Source organism: Neopelma chrysocephalum, unplaced genomic scaffold (genome assembly GCF_003984885.1).
Source record: "Neopelma chrysocephalum unplaced genomic scaffold, ASM398488v2 Primary Assembly neopelma1_76, whole genome shotgun sequence".
NCBI classification, from domain to species: Eukaryota; Metazoa; Chordata; class Aves; order Passeriformes; family Pipridae; genus Neopelma; species Neopelma chrysocephalum.
In genome coordinates this window covers 4662623-4679355 of record NW_020897737.1, presented here as the reverse complement: position 1 = coordinate 4679355, position 16733 = coordinate 4662623, and the positions used below count along the sequence as shown (strand labels likewise).

At 38.9% G+C, this 16733-nt stretch overlaps 1 long non-coding RNA gene across 3 annotated transcripts in view; it reads left to right on the top strand.

Annotated features, from left to right (window-relative positions):
* The window catches only part of LOC113970244, a 65223-nt gene that overhangs the window by 16774 nt on the left and 31716 nt on the right, over positions 1-16733 (top strand). For all 3 annotated transcript variants that reach the window (XR_003535094.1, XR_003535092.1, XR_003535093.1), the window contains exon 2: positions 14101-14195. This is a non-coding gene — a long non-coding RNA (uncharacterized LOC113970244). The remainder of the gene's footprint in view (positions 1-14100; positions 14196-16733) is intronic.

The following is a 16733-nucleotide window of genomic DNA, read 5'->3' as shown; positions in this document are numbered from 1 at the left end:
TACCAGGTCTTGTTAATTCCAACTCTAAGCATGTGGGATGAAGTAATAGCAGAGGCACCCATCTCCTGGCACTCTGCAGTTTGCTGCTGGCCTCCCAGTGTCCCCCAGGATGTTCAAGAATAAGCTAGGGTTGGATGTGGTATGGAGTCATGTTACCTGGTGCACTCAGAAACAATTCTTAATTTGGTCTAGGTAAGAATTTCTGCTTTATATAGGTTAAAATGTAAATGTCTGTGGCACTTAGATGTCACAGACATATAGTTTTAAATACCTGAACTAAGAATATTAAAAGAAGATCAAATAATAATGTATGAGTTCTTTTTAATTTTTTTCTCAAACAACTAACAGAGGAGTGACTACTATTATTACATATGTTTTTATCATTAAGAAATGGAGGTATGCAATTTCCTTTCTAAACAACTTTGAAATTAGAGCAAATGTTTTCACTTCCTGAAACAAATCAGGTTTTTTTCTAGAAAAAAATCCTGAGATTCCTTTTTAACTTCTGCTGAATTAAAAAAAATAATTATTGGATAAAGGGGAACCTGGAAAGGGTAATAGATTTTCTTTTTCCATTTCAATACGGTGTTGTGAAGTTATTTTATCATGTTCAACTTTTCAAACCAGTTAAAAAGCTTCATAAAATAAATGCAATAGTTCATCTCAAAGCATTTTAATAATCTCCAACTTTTCCCTAAAAAATCTTATCACCACTTTGGTCAAAGTAAAATGTACTTATTACCTGCAGCAGTATGAGAACATGATTACTCTGAAGTACAGGAGATATCTATTACTATGATCTTAAAATGTCTGCATTGCCTTGCACCCACACTCTGCATAGTCCTTTTCTGTAACATCTGGGTAAAGCTGGAAAAATCTGACTGATTACAGTGGGGTTAGTTAGAATATATCCAGAAGTAGCTGCTCTCCCTGCTTAGACATAGGCTGATATGAGTTAACCTGGCGGCTGATGAAGAAGCAAAGAAAAAAGCACTTAGGTTAACTGTGTGATAGTACAGAAAGGTGTAATGGTATGAACAGTCTTCTTTTGTTTCCCTCTCAGAAGGTTTCAAGAGTCTTGCTGTTAATATTATATTTTTTCATTGAAATATTATTCAGTGTCCCTTAAGAGGACTGAGACGTGGTTGTTCCAGCTATGAAATGAGGGTGGGAAGAAGATGGACCAGGCAAATGGGAACCACAGGGACAATCTAGCACAGAGGTGGTTCGGGACCTGTGCTCCAAATAGCCACCTGCCCTGCAGGCTCTGGGTAGAGTGGCTAGATTGTTTTTGTGGTTTTAAAAAGTATCTTTTGGATATATATGGAATGGAAGAATTTTGAAAACGCTGGTCCTGCATACCTATTTGCAGTTGGTAAATCTCTGGCTATCAGCTCTTGTAAAACAGTTTGGAGATCATAGAATCATAGAATGGTTTGGGTTGGAGGGGACCTGAAAGATCATCTAGTTCCAACCCTTCTACAATGGGCAGGGGACACCTTCCACCACTAGACCAGGTTGCCTGGTCCAACTTGACCATGAACGCTTCCAGGGATGGGGCATCCACCACTATTGCAGTGCCTCACCACACTCACAGTAAAGAATTTCTTCCTAATATCTAACCTAAAGCTGCCCTCTTTCATCTTAAAGCTATTCCCCCTTATCCTATCACTATTTGTCCTTATGAAAAGTTCCTCTCCACCTTTCCTGTAGGCCCCTTTATGTACTGGAAGGTTGCTGTAAGATCTCGTGGAGCCTTCTTCAGGATGAACAATCCCAACTGTCTCAGCCTGTCTTCGTAGGAGAGGTCCTCCAGCCCTCTGATCATCTTTGTGGTCCTACTCTGGACTCATTCCAACTGGTCTACATCCTTATGTTGGGGATCCAAGAGCTGGATACAGTATTCCAGGTGGAGCCTCATGGGAATGGAGTAAAGGGGAGAATTACCTCCCTTGACCTGCTGGCCACGCTTCCTAGAGATTTCTTGGTTTGGCTTGTAACAAGATAAATGAACCACTTAATGAACTATTAGTGGGTCATTATGTCCTGTGTAAATATTGAAAAAATCAACAAATAAATACAATAGATACCAGTTTAAAAAAAAAATCAACATTGACGAATTGCAACAGGGCTGAAGCAGCAGTAAGATTCCTGTTTGAGGAAATGCTCCAAATGAACTCCAATAGGATGTGTCTTACTATCTGTAGTACATGGGAGTGTGAGATTCCTTTAAAAGACTCAGCAGTGAGGGCTTATTTGGGTTTTTTTGAGGCAGATTCAACTGAGGTGGAGTTAGCTTGGGGTGAGGGAAGCATGCCCTGATTGGGAAAACTAGGCTGTGCCACGTGGGTCTGGGAAGGCTTGCTCAGATCAGAGGGCCAGGTAGCTGCTCTTAGGTGATACAGAGCTCAAGTTAATGAGCTGACAAGACTTCTAGCTTGCACAGGGTACAAATGTGGTACTCCTGCTCCTGAACATGAATTGTCTTTAGTGAAGTGCTTGAATGCCAAATGAACTTTCTGAGTGAAACCCCCTGGGCACAAAATTATATTTTCCAATGAAAGTTTATTTCCTCTGAAAATTTCCAATCAATTATTCCACTCTTCTGCTAGTTTAAGCATGTAAAAATGTTTTTATGGCTTGCCAACCACCTCAGCCTGAGGTTGGCATACTTTTCTTATTCGCACTTAATCGTATCTTCGTTATTTTTAACAGATTCTTTCAAAGTTATTGTTTGTAAGAATTGAAAGATCTGTGGAATTCATTACAAGATTATAAGGTTAATCTGCAAAGTGATACAGAGATTCTTCTTTCTAAAAACTCTGAGTATTTCTTATGTCTTTCACAGATATCCAAGCATTACTGAGGGTGTGACCAATGCTCTTCCTGTCTAACCCTACAGCCCAGTAATTTCCCTTGACTGTCCTTGGCTCTATGTCTGCTTTTAAATAAAGCAAAATCACCCTTTTCATAGCCAAATATTAATATTTGGTTTAAACAACATTAGGGCTGTGATATAAAATCCAGGCAACATTAAAAGAAGATTGATGATTTCTCCTTTAATCACATGGCTTTGTGTCTTGGTGCATGCTTGGCATGCATTGTCAGATTAACTGTGGTAGGATTTACAATTTCGTGGAGTTCAGTGCTTCATCTTTCACCTTTGGCAAACATGATGATCTCTTCTACCACAGAGCTTCTCAGCAGGGTAGCAGTCTCTTGTGACAATACCAAAAAAAGTGTACCAAACACATTACATCAGGTGGCATAACATGTCAAGGTGATTTTGAGGAGTATAGCACGTACCAATCTTCACTTATGGCTGCTTCCTATCAGGAACTGGGAGGAATTTGGTAAGAAAGCTTCAAATTTATATATAAATATAAAAATTAAATTAAAAATAAATAAAGCTGTTTGAGTGAGATTTGAACCCTGGAGAATAAAAGCATGTAGCAATACTTCTATTATTCAGATATTAGAAATAGTAGTAAAACTGTTCTCTTTTATTTCCTTCAAATAAATATGGCAGCTTTTTAAGTTCTAAACCATTACATTAAAACATTAACAATCTCTAAACTAGCTCAGATTCAACTTGACGAAAACTAGAAGTATCTTGAGAATGTGAATAAGAAGAGAAATACGTTTTTGTCAGCAGAGTGACAGCAGCTTCTTTTATGCTTTTAGAGGTGAAGAAACTAAAAATGAGTTGCATTATGTTGGAAAAGAAGAAGAAAACTCAAAGTTCTCTGACATAATTTTATTTTGCAGACCCTGGTTAGGAGGCATAGTTATAATTGGAAAATGAGAAAGACCAAATGTTCTTCATGAGCTTTTTGTTTTTTCTAATATATTGAAAAGATGCTTAGCAAAATCAAAGCTGTGCGAATGATGTTAGTATTTTCGGGTTTGGAGTGGGGATTTCACAGTATGTTGGGTAGTGGCTAACATAAGAGGGTCATAATCAAAGAGGTTCAGATGTTGCATATAATGCATAACACTAGGAGCTGGTCTTGAGAACCAGCATTTGTCAGGATGTTCTTTTACCCTATAAAAATATATCTGTGAGGTAGAGGCTGTGAGATGCCCTCCTCAAACAGCAGAACTACAGCAGAACATGTGGCTGGGTGTGCCAGAGATGGTATGTTCAACCCAAGGGCTTTCAGGGTGCCTTGAGCCACAGGTCACTCTAATTGATTTGATTTGCTCAGATTGTCTTTCCAAATACCTGCCTCACTGTCCTTCTCCCTTAATGCCTCCTCCTGCATTTTGGTCTCTGTTCTGCAAAGACTTTAATGTGGCTGCAGGACAGTGCACGGATAGACTCTCTAATGGCTCCGAATGTGCCACACAGAGCTCATGGTCAACCTGGGGTGCTTTGATCTACCTTTGGCATCTGACATTTGCGTATCCAACTCAAGAACTGGTGAATGGACCATTGAACCTGCTCAGTTCTGTGTCAGCACGTCTCTATTCTGCTTTTCCTGACTCACAAATCAAATATTTCATTCTTCAGCACCATAAGAGGCTCCCTCAGCAACTGACATATTTGACAGCCACACTGCACTTCAAAGAACTTCACAGGGTTGTTAGCAGTAGCAGGGATTTTTCACAAAGTTGTATTTTTAGCACAGAGTCTGAAGGAATGACTTGACATATAGTACAGTGATCCTAACCTTACTCTAAGCACAATAGGCTGCTTAATTTATAACTGCTTTTGGAAATAAAAATTCAACATAGAATACTTAGCAACGTCAAATCTTCTGTATAAGAAACACAGAACTGCAGAAATGCTGGGTGAGCATTTATTAAAAATAGCTCTGATTACGTTTTTCATTCCATAGTATGACTGATGACCTAGTTTTCCCTATATTGTTTATTTCATGGATTTCTGGCTGATATCGTTACTGTCAAAGGTACAGGGTTATAATGAAAATACATTAACTGACTGGTTTAAGCTAAATACTTTCTGTAATATTTGGAACAAAGGAAAAAATTCTGTTCTGGAACATCTGTTTTCTGAAATATATTCCAGAGTACAATGGCAATATGTTAAATCTCCTTGTCTGTTGAGTGCCCATGTGTCTTCTTTTTGACTCATCCAGGCATGTGGCCAATGATGAGTATTTCTAAATTATCTTTCAAAAATCCAATAGAATATACAAGGTCAGTGAATTCACAAAAGTTGTTTCACCTACTCTTGATTGCCTCCCTTCTTCTTCTTACTTTCCTCATTTTGTCTTTTTAATTTACCTATTTTTCCCATATGGTATCGTCTGTCCTTTCTAACTACTGCATTCAATGAGGAATTGGAAACTGAAGCAAGTAGAAGGTGAGCTTGCCATTATCCTAACACACTGGCTTGCGTGGTATTACACACAGACATCTTCTCACCTTTTGGTTTCTTGTTCTTTTTTTTTTGAATCATTTTCTTGTGTGGATGTGCCTGACCCACTGGGTTACCTTAAAGATGGGAGTTGAGTCTGTGCAATTAAGCTGGTATCTTTTTTGGTCTTCTCTAGGCTGATGGTCACAGCTCTGTTGTGGCTTGTGCAAACTCACTGTAAATTTACTGAGCTAATACCACTGCAGGTGCTTGTCTGGGCACTCGGCAAATGTTTGTGGTGTACACTCAGACTTGCCTGAGTGTGAGCGGTGAGTGTGTGCATTGTGGAACAAATTGTTCAGGCTACCATTTATGTGGTGGCACTTAATTTAAATCTCCACTCTTCTGAGTTGTGGTAGATGCACTAACTCTGTTCTGTACGTGCCCTCGATGGAGACGCTGTACCGCTGCTGGAGCTCTGCTTTCTGCAGCCTGGTCTGTGAGGCCTTGGGGGAGTTCACCATCATAGATAAGAGTGTGTGTTTGTTGTCTCTTAAACAGACATTGAGTTGATTTTTGTTGATTTAAACAGACTAACATGAAATAAGACTACTGAAAATTCAAAGGCTGCAGTTGACAATTGAAAGGGAGGAGCATTTTTCTGGGTGGATCTTCCTGGGGTTGCTGAATGGGTGTCATAACATTTTTTTTTCTCTTACGCCATGTTTGTCAGTGCTGCTCCCTGCTCTAGAAGAAGTTATGTAAATATGTCTCTCTCTTGTGTTGCCTTGGATTTAGTTTTCCTGTGCTACTACTATGAATGCGAAAAATTGATTTCAGGAATACTAATTTGTTAATTTCAGTTCCCACATATGATGGGTTTGACTTTTTTTTTATTTTATTTTTTCAAAAACATTAAAAGTTGTACTGAGTCTTTTATCTATTTTTCTGGTTTATCCTAGCCACACGGAAACCCATTTCTAAAACTTGCAGTGTATAAATACTGTTTAAGGCTTTCTATGGATTTATCCACCACATTTTAAATTAAACTGGGGGATTAATTTGTGTTGCATATTCTTTCATTATGTGAATTTGTCCACAGGACAGAAAACATCAAAAGAAAGGTTTTTGTTAGAGGAAATATTGTGAGGTTTTCTGCCTCCCTTTTGCAAAAGATATGAAACAATGAAAAACCACAAATACTAAAAACTGTTAATATGAAGAATATAGTCTTTCTAAAATCTAGGTAGCATTTTCTTGCATCTAAATCCATGTTCTATGAATCTTTGATGTGACATAAAATTGTAACTGCTGAGTGGGGAGTGGGACAGAAAGCCACAGGAGCAGCAGCTCTCTGTTATCTTTCTTCATTTCTATATTAGTGCAAATAGAAGGAAACCTCTTTTAGAATTCTTTTATTCTTATTTCTACTTATTGAACTTATTTTAACTTATTGAACCCTTTGGTCAGGTTACAATAAAGATTTGAAACCAATCAGACCCTGTAAGTGAGCAGTGGGTCAGGTAGCAGGTGTGTAGGCATCAGAGAGCATTTTCCTTTCCACAGCTGCCTGACTCTAACCCTTCTGCAGCCTCCTCGTCTCCTTCCTACCAGATATGTCTCCCTGCCTAAGCCTATGCTATTTTGTGATGGTTATCTCAGGCTGTAGGTAAGGGAGACCTTATTTCCCAATCCCGTCCCTTTCAAAAAGATCTAGGTTGCCCCGGTTACAGATTACACATTGAAAACATGGTTCTTACACAACCACCCAGTGGGAACCCAGATAACTACTGGATACAAGTTTTTCTTTCATTTATCCCATATACCAGGACAAGATCAGCTAATGTCTGGAGCATCTTATTAGCCTGGGCCATGTGCCATCCCGTCTTGATCCAAGTTCTCCAAAAGGCCTCTGAAGACAGCAGTGCCCTGTTGGTGTGGACACTGTATGCAAATGTGCAAAGCTCACCAGACTTGGACCTATGCCACTGGAGCACAGGACCAGCTTAGGGCGCTCTCATGCTGACAGAGCAACTGCAGGTTGAGATATCCACTCCTGCAGTGGTTTCGAGTTCATGCTTTATTCGCAATGTGGCATTGCACCTGAAGGATGCTGGTATAAATGTTACTGCTCTTGATGCCAAAAGTCCTCTGAGTTGTTGTGCTTGTAGCTGGGAGAAGAACTGTGTTTGAATTTTTTAAAAATTCTATACAGGTGTGTTTGGTGAGCTGGGATTTGGATTCTTAGGTGATGAGAAAACCACACAGAGGTTATGATGAAGTACACTGGAGCTTCTAGGTGGGCTCCTTTAGCTGCAGCATAGTTCCTCACTACTGAAGGACCCTGGATTATGGGCTTTGATGGAGAAAGAGTTTTGTGCAATCTCTGAGTATGTGTCTCTAAATATGACATTTTAACTTGAAATCTGTAGTCGAGAAACCACTGAAATCTCTTGAGCAAAATATAGCAACCAAAAAACTAAACCTTTGAATCAAATGAAAAGGCCAAGTTAAACCAGCTGAGCTAGTAACATTTATGTTCTCCTGCTTTCCTCAGGTATTATAAGAAACTGCCTAAAATCAAAACCAGCAAAAAGTCACATAGTTTATCACAATGTAAGAATACATTCTCTTTCATGATGAGGGTCATAGCTTTGTATCTTGGCTGAATAATATTGAATCAAGGAAAGAGTATTAACTAAAAACTAAGTTTTAATTAAATCTACAGCAGTTGCTATTTTTCAATGTACATAGGAAGAGATAGGGTATGATATATTTCCTTGATTGAAGAATTTTCAAGTTCCAGCTGGACAGCACTTTAATTAACTTCATTTTCTACCTTTTCTCAGCTGTGGTCCCCTTCCATTATGGCTCTGAATCAATCTTAAATGTAACATTTTGGAAAAGACAGATTTCTCACTGTGTGAATGCTAAGCTAAAACCCTTGAACTTGATATTCTTGAAGTTGTGGTGTCAAGGGGAATGTGGGGAAGCCAAAGTGAAGATGATGAACGTGGGAAGTGTGTCCCATCGAAGGCTGGTGTGCAGCACATGCTTTTAATGGAGCTACTTCTGTTTCTGCTGTTTGCCAGCTGTAGTGTGACACTGGGGATCTGCTCAGTAAAATGATAACACTTGCACAACAAACTGTTTGTCCCTGGCTGGTTGACAAACTGAGAGCAGCAGTATCATTACTGAACAAGAGCCCAGAGTCTCCTCCTTGTCATCCTCTCACACTGAGCTATTTGCTAGCAGTCTAAAGAGAGCATCTACTTCACAGGTTAAAGTTGAAAGAATTTGTAGAAGTACGCGAGAGCCCAGGTCGAGGTTTTCCTCAAGTCTGGCTTCAAAGGTGTGGATAAATCTTCATGAGGGCTTTGCACAACTCAAGCAAAAGGCTGGAGGAGGGGACTTGTCACTAGTGGAAGCCAACACCAGTTCTTCCTTCCTGACAGTCACTGGAAATGTATTTTATATCACATTTCAGTGGGTAAAATATGACAGGTGTTATGCATGTAGTAACAATAATTTATCTTCTCAAACAGTTTGGATTTCAAGAGAAGGATATCAGCCAAATGCTGTTGGCCTTTGTAAACTGATCATTTGGGAAGGCTCCATTGGGAAGACAAGTGCAATGCGTGGGTATCTACACCGTGTTTTATAGCTGTGCCTTTATTTCTACTTGGAAATGGCAGAATTAAGACAGACAGGGTGTCAGCACACTAATAGCATCTAAACCAGGGAGTTGCCTGTGAGTTTGGCACATCAGAGAAGTCATGCCACAGCATGTCACGTGTAATATTAGGGACCATGATGTTTCAATTAGTAAATCAAGGTTGAAACTTAGAGATGGTATTTTTTCCTCAGGATTTGTGTTTAGTGAGTTTCTTTTTTTCCCCCCTTGTCAGTATTGTAGATAGCATATCTTGGGTCTCAGTGTTTTTTTTGTGAAAGCTTCTGTTGGGTCTTCAAATTATCTAATTTATTTGGATTATTACAGTTACAGTTACTAGGATCTCAGAGGCAATACTACTGCCAATTTATTTCTTTTTATTTCTTTTTGTTAGTGATGCTTGTAGTGTTACCTCTAGGACAAAAGAATAGGAAGCTTTGAGTGGAGGTGTAGTTGTTTAGCTCTCTATCTTCCTTGCTGAGACAGAGTATGGCAGTGCTGCAGTGCAGTGATACTTCAGCTGGCATTAAACTAATTATTTTGGGTACATGAAGCATTCTGGCTACAGCAGAATGAAGTCAAATATGCTCTGATTTTCCCTGCCAAAAGGCTTAGCAACTTGGGCACCAATGAATGAATAACAATAAATAGCAATGTCTGGATAGGAACTTATGGGGATGTCATGGTTCAAGCCCAGCTGGCAACTAAGTACCAGGCAGCTGCTCACTCACTTCCCACCCCACCTCAAGTGGGATGGGGATGAGAATTAGCAGGGGGAAAGTAAAACTTATGAGTTGACATAAGAAATGAAATGAAGTAAAATATAATAAGAATAGAAAAGAAGAGGGAAAGAGAGACAGAAAAGCCTAGAGAAAAAAGTGATACACAATTGCTCATCACCCACTGACAGGTACCCAGCCCATCCCTGCACTGCAACCATTCCATTTCTGGGTAACTCCTCCTGTTCATGGACTGGGCATGTTGTTCTATGGGATGGAATACCCCTTTGGATCAGATGTCCCAGCTATCTTCCCTTCCAGCTTTTGTGAAGCTCTTCACTGGCAGAGCATGAGAAGTCCTTGACCTAAGGTAAACACTACTTAGCAACAACCAAAACGTCAGTGTACTACCAATATTATTATACTGAATTCAAAACACAGGACTGTACCAGCTACTAGGAATAAAATTATCCCAGCTGAAACCAGAACAGGGAGAGCTTGTCATTCTGAAATTTTTCATATTCCCTACATTGCTTCTGTAGTCTTTTATCTCTTTTTTTCTAACTTCAAAGGAAAAAATGAAGCAAAGAAGGATGACAGAATGCAGAAGCTGTGGGCAATGCATCATCCAACAGCAGACACTTGACTGTAGCTATTTCTCAGGCAAAGGGTCTGTGCAATAATTCCCATGTTAGGCAAAGCTGACACCTTACACAGAAAATAAGAGTTGAATTGAATGAGAAGATAGACTGGATTGTGGTGATCATGTACAGAGCTCAAGCATACTGACCAGTGACTCAGCTGTCCCCTTTTGTTCCCCTCCCTCCAATTTCCCATTCCTATTCTCGGGTTTAACACAATGACCTCTCTTTATCCCCCACTGTCTACTCTCAAATAACTTTCCACCCTGACTACTTTTTCCTCACCTAACTCTGTATCCAAACTTGGTGTTTCTGGTGGGGTTACCTAGCCAATCATTTAGCAATCACCCAGCAAGTTTTACTCTTCAAAATGTCCTTAGTTCTCTGCTCCACTGTCTGTGAGATTTCATAGAATCATAGAATCATTTAGGTTGAAAACGACCTTTAAGGTCATCGAGTCCAACTGTTACCTTAACACTGCCAAGTCGATCATTAAACCATGTCCCTAAGTGCCACATCTACACTTTTAAATATTTTAAATACCTCCAGGATAATACCTTCTCTGGATCACTTGTCCCAATGCTTAATAAACCTATCAGTGAAGAAAGTTTACCTAATATCCAATCTAAACCTCCCATCTTGGCCATCCTTACATCATTCCCTCTTAACCATCTGTGAAATTTAGTCATTCTTCGTGATATTATCTGTAACTGGATATTAGGAAGCATTACTTTACCAAGAGGGTGGTCAAACAGTGGAACAGGCTTCCTGGAGAGGTGGTGGATGCCCCAAGCCTGTCAGCATTTAAGAGGCATTTAGACAGTGCCCTTAATAACATGCTTTAACATTTGGTCAGCCCTGAAGTGGTAAGGCAGTTGGATGAGATGTTCCTTGAAGGAAAATGTTCCTTGTACTGTAACATTGTTCCTTACAAATGAAATAATCGATTCTAAATATGTTCAGACTGGATATAAAGGATATTTCTAATCAAGAGAGAGGGGAGTGTCTGAAATGTGCTCCCCAAAAGTGTTTTGACCAGAACAATCCCCAATAACAACTAATGAAGCTTACAAGACAGCTTCATCAAGTGTGAGTGAATGTGGTTGCAAGTCTGAGTTAAATTTATCTTGTGATGTGCCTGTGATTTGATACCTAATGCTGGTGCCAAAACAGATCATAAGGAAGTGGCTGTGTTTTCTTCATAAATTTTAATAATGGCAAATATAGACCAGAAAATAATATGTATAGTTTCATTCCAAACTGCTATTTGTGTTCTGTGATCTTCAAAACCCTTTTACAGTTAATATTATTATTATTATTATTACTATTATTGAGGGTTTGAAGCATAGAAGGAAAGAAAAATTTTGCTACAAGTTTGAAATTTCAACCTAGTTTTACAAATAAATATCAAACGTTTTTGAAGTGCTGGCAAGAAAGAATAGTGAGAGAAAACAACTTTGCCTTTTCCCCCACTACCACTTTCTATATTTTCTCTAAAAGCCTGCAGTGCTTTCCTGAGGAACTGGAAACCTTGCCATAACTTTTAATTCCTACAGAAAGGAGGCCTGACCAGAGTTTTCCAGAGCTAAACATGTGTCTCAAGCCATTTTCATGTTTTCATGATTTTGCTTTCTCCAGAAATTGAATCCAATATCAGAGAAATATGTTTAGTAAACGATGTTCTTTTACACAGTGGAAGAAGAATTGATATTTTAATTAAAAATACAAAAAAATATAGGAGACTGTGGACAAAAACGTTATTTGCAGGATAGCACACTAAACCTAGAAAATTTAAAACTATCTATTAGAAAACTGAGAACTCAGACCTGGGTGAAGTGAAAGATATTTGCATTTAGTCCTAGCCCAAGCTGTGGAGTGTGGAGGAGAACAGGGTCCTGAAAAACATAAAGCATTTAAAATCTTTATTAGTTTTTTAAACTAAACCCTCCTAAACATATTTGAGTTTTTAATTTTTTCTTTGTTCTTGACATAAAAAATGAGGTGAGAGAAGTATGAAAAATGGAAATGCAGAAATTTAAGACTCATGTTAAACAGTTTGATTAAAAATTTGAAGATAAGATTTAGAATCTTGGCATTCAAATAACCAGCTCCTTCTGGTATCCTTTGCAGAGGGAAGTACTGGATGTGAGTATAAAATGAGGATAAAATATGATATTAATTTGCACTGAAGTAGCAAATATTCTACAGAAGTCTCAGGTCATTAATCTATCTTCCAGCTAAGGGAACTACATTAATAGCTTATGGGATTTACAGGGCAAGCTTCAATTTAATGGTTCACCCTAAGTTTGGGGAAAATAGGAAAGGGCAGGATACTGGAGGATACATTATATCTTGATGCATTAAAATCAATGGCAAAACTTTCTTGGCCTAAAATGGCCCCTAGATAGTTTCTAATTTCATTGCTGCTGCTGAACGTTAATTGCCTGTCTGCAAAGTGGAAGAAACTATATTTTCCTGACGTGTTAAAACTGACAGTAATCCTCATAGCTCTGTCTTGAATAGGAAAATAATCTGAATTAATGTTAAGCTTTAATTGCATTTTTGGAGGTGAATGGGATGGAAGTTGTTTTTTTAAAATGTGACCTCAGCCTAAAAAAGACAAATATTTGCAGTGAATTATAAGACGATACCTGCAGGGTCACACAGTTTCACTTGTGGTATTTTCTAAGGAGCTCTCATCAGTGGAGTGCTGCCTGTGTTTTGTCACTAGTCACTATGTTCTTCAAATTATATTATTTCCCTGGGCTCTGAAGCTAGGTGAGAAACCCTTTTTTATGTTTCTTGCTGTTGGAGATAGGGTCTGCCTTTGTAAATGGAGAGGGGAGCATATTACATAGTTTGCAGCTGATTCATGAGAAGGCTCAGAACAAGAAATAGGGAATAATGTCGTAATTTAATAGCTGAAATTCTGTCTTCACAGGGGAGAGTCACTAGTACAGCACCTATAAATCAGTGTTGGTGCAGTGCATCATCAGATACGCAACCTTTTTTAAGGTGATAATTCCCATAATTTGGGTGTTGACCTTGTTCTATGTTGTACAGACTTGTAATCTGTGTTTTTCTGAGTGATCCCCACAGGTGGGACATTTCTAATGTGAAGTCACACTGTGAGGCACCTCTGAGTGTGCTAGGAAGATGAGATTATAAATATTCATTGCTCTTGCAACCTTGGGCTATGAATGTTTCAAATTTTATAAGCTAAGCAGAACTGGGCATAGTCAGAGAGAAAAGAAAATCTCAAAACTTTGGTAATTCCAGGTGATAAATGAAGCAGAATGAGTAGAAAATGAGAGTTTTTCTGCTAGGCTGATTTTGAGCCAACATGCTAATTTGATTAGGAGAAGTACATAAGCACAATATAAAATCTAATCACTTATGACAAAACCAAGTCAGGCTGGATTTCCCTCCCTTGGAAATACAATAACTGCTTTGTGGTCTGCTTTCATCACTGAAACTATAGGTTTGGTCACCTTACGGGTGTAAGGAAAAAGAGTGGGTGCTGTCAGGCTCCCCCATGCTGTCCCATCCCTTCCCATGGTTGGATTCCCACCACTGGCCATGGGACATACAATTAGAAAAGGGACCACATCATGAGCCTGGTGAAAAATCTGGCTTGGATTGTGTATAATGCCACTAGCAGTTTCTTTCAACTACATGTCTGACAAGTAAGGGATGAAGGGCAGCAGGAACTAATTTCATTCCTTTCCTACTTCATTTGTCCAGGTACAGAAGAAGGACTTGCTAATGCTGGGTGCCTCCCTGTGCTCTGCAATGAGATGCAGCAAAATCCAGTCCTCAAGCCTCCTTCCTAAGATCAGGTACAAATGTGTTTGTTTTTTTTTCTTTCTTAAAGAGGAGCTTTACAGATAAATTATCCCAAGGGAAAATATAATCTTATATGCCTCCCCTGACCACTGATAGATCTATGTGGCAGAAGTTCAAAAGGAACCCTGCTGCCACCAGCTTCATGGCACTGCCCTGATGGAGCCTGAAAATCATAACCCAGCGCAACTCAGAGTGTAATTGTTTTCCCATTGGGTTCGTACTCATGCAGTGTCCCTTCTGGCACAGGTAAATCTCCAAATGTCTATACCACTGGCTAGCAAGAGCCCTTTTCTCTTTTTTGTTGTTGTCTTTTGTTTTCTTTAAACCAGGAAAGACTGTAATATCAAAAGGTCATCATATTTTCACAAAATGAAATCACTGTTTCCAGTCAGCCCTGAAGTTCTCCTTTAATACACAAAGCCTCTCCTTGTTTGTGATGTGTTAAGCAGTACGAATTCAGTGGAGAAATTGGGAATGGCCGCCTTGAGGGCGACTGGCAGAAGGGAATTCTCAGGATCTATCACAGTAGAACATGGTAGCATGAAATATAAAAACGGGTTCAAAATGTAGATCCACCTCCATCCAAAGTCTTCTTCTAATACCTTTTTTTCCTCCTCACTTGGGAGTTTGGTATTGCTGGGGAAAAACAAGAAGAGAATTTTGAAATTAAATGGATGAAAATTAGATAATCCCCAGTGACCTATTTTCTTATAAGATTATGGAATTGTGTAAATCAGTGTGGTTTTTATAGTGATTAGAGTATGAGAGTGCCTGCATATATAGAGCTGGGACTGCCAAGGCAGGAGCTGAGTCTGGGACTCCTCCCTCTGTCTCTTTCTTGCTATTTCTTTTAGAGAAACAGGATTCTACTGAAAACTCCTGGAGAGTATCCTACTGTCACCTTCAGTTCAAATTTCATCATACTTCCTGTTGCAAGGGCTTATCCCACTACCCAGGGGCAACCAACCTAAGATGGGATCCTCAGGATTATCTCTGTGAAACACAGCTGGTAGTTCTTCCGTTTTTGCCACTATGCCAATTTTCTATTCTTTCCTAGCATGCCAGTTGAGCTTCTTATGAAACTGTAGTGGAAAAACAAATCAGTGTAATGCTGCAAACTATAAAAATTATTCATTTAACAATTTTTATTATTATCATGAACCTTAAAGGGGAGGGAAAAGGGGGAAATGTTTTAAACTCATGTCCCTTTCGAACAGATAATAATGCTCATTTTTTGACGCCATAAGCCCAAAGCACAATATTTCTTTAAGATACTTCCCTTTGCTTGGGGCTCTTTAACAGAGCTTAAAGACATCCTCGTCCAAAAAAAATATACTGTGCACTTGAACAAAGTACAAAGCAGGTGGAGTAATGGTTAAAATCATTAAAATCTTTACCCCCAGGATTCTGGCCTGCAGCTTGTCCCCTCTAAGCTTATGTGATGACTCATATGCATTTACATTCCCCGTGCTTCACACGGCATCTGCTGCTACACATTTGTTGAAGGATCTTGTCTTTGAACAGCTGGTGACAACCCACTTCCTCTTGCTTTCTTCAGCAGAGATTTTTCAATTGTTTCTTGTTGCTTTGATGTGAGACCCAGTGTTGGAAAAACAAGCCCATTTACCCTGATTAGAACCAGCCCTTTAAACACTTGCCAATTAACAACTCATTTGCTATTTTTCTAAGGACCGGGAAATACTTTCCCTTTCTCTCCTTTCATTTTATTCAGATGTGATTCCACATAAGCAGAACAAACTCAAACAGGTCTTATATAAAATGTTATTAATGTTTACCTTATTTGCTCCCTTCCTTTTGTCCCACAGAGTTGGAGAGGAAGGGATCCTTTGCTTTCTTCAAGCTAATTTCATGAGCTTGATGTCATGATAACCAGACTACCTTCTTTTACTGCCACTGTCACTAGTGATGAGTTTTATAGACATGACCTGCTGAAAACCAAACAGGAGAACATCACATTAGCAACACTGATACAAAAAGTGATTAATTTTAGTTACTTGATGCCAATTCTACTAACAGACATTAAGAAAAATAATTTAATATGCATGTGTTCTTAGCAAAATTAGAGACAGTCTGGTTTATGCAAGTCAAGTACGTGCAATCTTCTTTCAGAGATTCAATCTCAGCTATTTCTATGTTTTTATTCTTTCTGAAGTAAGCTGATGCTTAGTTACTGTTTTTTTCTTTTTGTTTTCTCATTCAACACTTCATATTTCCTTGTCAGGGACCACCTTTATTACACAAATGTTTTAAGGAAGTACTAAACCTTCAAATGAGGTCATCTTGTTTTCTATTTTGAAAATACCATTACTTATCTCAGACAACTCCAGTAGTAGTTACTTGAGAAACTGCATATGATCCTACCAGACCTAAAGGTAAGAGCTCTTCTGCTTTGAAATACTTGTGATTTATTACTGATTCAATGACTATACCACTCTGTAGGAATTTTCCAAGTGGAGGGTTTCCCCTTTTCCATAATTCAGGTTGAGGTTACAATCTATTGTTTAGCCTGT